The sequence below is a fragment of the Austrofundulus limnaeus genome, unplaced genomic scaffold (genome assembly GCF_001266775.1).
Source record: "Austrofundulus limnaeus strain Quisiro unplaced genomic scaffold, Austrofundulus_limnaeus-1.0 Scaffold193, whole genome shotgun sequence".
NCBI lineage: Eukaryota > Metazoa > Chordata > Actinopteri > Cyprinodontiformes > Rivulidae > Austrofundulus > Austrofundulus limnaeus.
In genome coordinates, this window is record NW_013952595.1 from 983686 (window position 1) to 987445 (window position 3760).

General features: G+C 39.0%; 1 protein-coding gene across 1 annotated transcript in view; it reads right to left on the minus strand.

Moving 5' to 3' along the window:
- fbh1 (F-box DNA helicase 1) overlaps window positions 1–3760 on the minus strand; it is a gene marked incomplete in the record, with an annotated part of 19040 nt that overhangs the window by 940 nt on the left and 14340 nt on the right.

The window sequence follows — 3760 nt, forward strand, 5'->3', positions numbered from 1 at the left end:
GTACCAATAATGGTATTGTTCCTAAGTATGGGGCATTTTGTACAAGTATAAGTATTTGTAAAAATGCTGGTATCAGGACACCGCAAGTTTAATGTTTAGAACATCACAATGGGTTAAAAAACAGCTTAGTTAGACTAGTTTTGGAAAAAAGTAAATGGTACATTTTCAGCATTATTTACATATTTTCGAAACACCAGGAAAATCAAACCTGCTTATCACAAAGGCAAAAGGTGGTATGTATGTTTGAGAAATAGTGATGATTCAATATGGCTGCTACAAACAGTTGAAAAACACAAAATTAGCTATAACTCAGTGAGTTTTGCAAACACAGCTAAAATTCGTTATAACAGTCATTATAACAAACCGAGCGAGGCGTCTCATGATACTGTTTTACTGTTTCAAAAGTTAGACCAAAATGTCTACAACTTTGATCTACCTTCTTCCTGAGAGGCGACAGCTCTACCATTTTTATTTAAAATGTTTGTCCTTTTTAATCATAGTTAGTTTAATCATATTCGACTAACTAAAGACAAAATCATATAATTATTCAATAAACATGACATGCATTGGTCTCAGCAATACTAGCCCTGTATTTACTTGGTATTGGATTGAAGGATATTTTGTGACTGATTAACTTAATTTTAGATAGTTGTGATCAGTTTTAGTCATTTACTTTAAACAGTAAGAAAATCATCAAGTCTCTACTTAATATGTGCCTCACTCCCGCATTGTAAGAATAATTGTTTAAATTGACTGCATTCCAATGATAACATAAAAGGGACCACCCCCCAGGGGTGTGACTGGGCTATTATGAATATTGTGGCTCAGGGAGGGAAATGGAGTCTTTAGATCTAAAACATAATATTCGACTGAGAACTTAATCGGTTTTCTGCGTATTACTTGGGTTTCCAATTTGAACATTTTCTTACAAAGTGGTGACCCCGACGTGACTGGAACACAGTGTACGGAACCTTTTTGATTTTGTTTTAGACTACAGTCAAAGAAGCAGCAGTGGGACAAGAGCACTCCGATAAGTCGACTGCTGATAGGTGAGGACATCTGAGCCTACAAGATGTCTCCCTCCTCCACAGAGGATTTTAGTAAACTTCCAGAAAATRGTAGTGTTGGAAATGAAGATTTTGTCTTGAAGAGGTGAATGCTTTACATGAAAATAAGACAACACTGCCGCAAAACAGTGAGAAAGCTGTTTGGAAGAATCTGTAGGCAGAAAAAAAAGGGGAGTGAAGCAAGAAAACCCAAAAGTTCCATTGTCCTTTCACAATAAAAGCACTATAACGTCTCCATACATTACACTGATGTAAATGGACTGCGGCACCCATCTCTCACACTTTTCTCTGTTGTTGTGTATTTTGTAAAATAAATAAATAAATAAATAAATAAATAAATAAAAAGGATAAGGTTTTCTGTGTGTAAATATGATCAAATGACTGCTACACCGTTTTGAACGTGTGCACACCAATGCCTCTACACATCACATTTAGGGCAGCGAGAACGCCCGGGTCATGGCACTTGTCTAAAAAAGAAATTACAAAATCGCAATCGACTGGTCATCATGCGTTTTTCCATTTTCGGTTAAAATCAGAAAACATAACGGTTCATAATCTGTTTTTCAAAAAAACAAGTCCTTTTTTCTTTTTCTTTAAAAAAACCCCAGATGGCTGACAGAGAGAACCCTGCACTTGAATAAGCCTGGCCTGCGTTGCAAAGAAACTACTCTACAACTCCAGCATSAAGGAGAAAACAGCAGCTGATTGTTGCCAAAACAAGTAATGAGAGAGAACCAGTGGGAGACAGAAGTTTCACTACAAAACAAGTTAATTCCTTGTATTCACTCAACAYGACGTGAATTGATCCAAATTTTTTGTCATTTCAASCCCTACCACATTTGAAGAAGAGCTRTTGTCACTGAGTCCAATGTGTGCTCAATAAAAAGAGAAAGCAAACATCTAGTTTCAGATGCACACATTCTCCACTTTTATGAATAGAACCCCTTTTTATGGCCTCAAGTTTGATTGAGACAAACCCACTAAGCGGTCCAAGTGCTGTTAAACAAGACCTCATGCATCGCAGCAGACCATCACCCATATGGTTTAAAAGCTGACACGTTTTTATAGCTGCTACAGCTAAGCKTCCTCTGCATAGTTGCGGTAATTAGAATCAAGAATGCTTTTAAGCTTTTCCAAACAGTCAGAACAAAGCAAGTTGTTGGTAAATTTACTATTGCAGGGTTTTGTAATTGTAAACAGATGACAGTAAGGAAATCAACCTGTTTTTAATTTGAAGACTTTCTATTTCAGGACAGGATAAAACACATTATCTGCTTTTGGTAAATGGTAAATGGACTGTACTTATATAGCACCTTTCTATCCATCAGGGACACTCAAAGCACTTCACACTGCAGACATTCACCCATGCACACACACATTCACACACTGATGATGGCAAACTACAATTGTAGCCACAGCTGCCCTGGGGCACACTGACAGAGGCGAGGCTGCCATACACAGGCGCCATCAGACCCTCTGACCACCATCAGTAGGCAAGGTGGGTAAGGTGTCTTGCCCAAGGACACAACGACTGAGTTGACTGGACGGGAATCGAACCAGCGACCTTCCGGTTCCAGGCCAACTCCCCTAACCACTCTACCACAGCCGCCCCACAATTTCAAGTTCTAAAATTACTCGAATCGAACCTCAAGAGTACAAAAACGCATGAAAGTTTCCACTATGACATTGTTTATTAAACACAAATAAATCCACCTTGTGATTTAGAAGCAGTGGTACTTTTTTATTAGACTTCATTAGTCTCTCACATGGTTGTGGAGGAGTTTCAGCCCACTTCTTTCTTCTTTACAACGTTGCTTCAGCTGTTTGACATTTGAAAATGTTTGCTTCTGCTCAGCTACTTTAAGGTCCTGCCACAGCATTTCTGTGAGGTGATGATGACAGACAGGGCTTTCCATTTTTCTTTTTCTTTTTTTAATTATTCGGTTGTGGATTTGCTGCTAGGTTTGGGATCAGTCGTGTTTCATGAACCAATTGGTTCAAGCTTCAGCTATCAGACCAACAACATAAATAGTGCGTCTCTGCAGCTGTACTTTCTCTGGGCTCTSTCCAAAAGCAAACTACAACCATGTGCGTTCTGATCTACAAACTGAACTGTTAGGGCGATGCTCCAGATGTGCTCAAAAAGGGCCATATTCCTTTCTTTAAAAGAAGTAAATATTGATCTAATAAGTGACAAAGCATCGTTTATATYCTTCACCAACTGGTTTTCTTCACAGAACAGTTTGAAAGCCAGATTAAAACATTATTTGTAAAACTTGTGAACACCTATAAATAAAAGAGCCTCCTCTGACGTCAGCACACTTCAAGGACTCTACGCCAATGCGATTCTTAATAGAGCTGTAAATCTTGGCTGAACTCAGTTTGTTTCATTTCCACATTCGTCAGGCTATGATGTGATGCATCCATAGCTTTTAAAGTGGGAACCCCCCCCCCCCGTGAAAGGATAACTCCGCCTCAAGGCAAATGTGAAAAATGCCTACAAAGTGGAGACTCTGAGGGGCACGGCCTGAAGTGGGGGGAGGGGAGGGGGGTGAGCGAGGAGGTGTGGCCAGGAGGAGAGAAAGTTGTTTTTTTTAAGACAAGACAACGTGACAGCTAGCTTTAGTTTACTTTGACAAGCTAACATTCATGAAAACATTTCTGAATGTTCTAAATAAATGACTTTGTAAAAA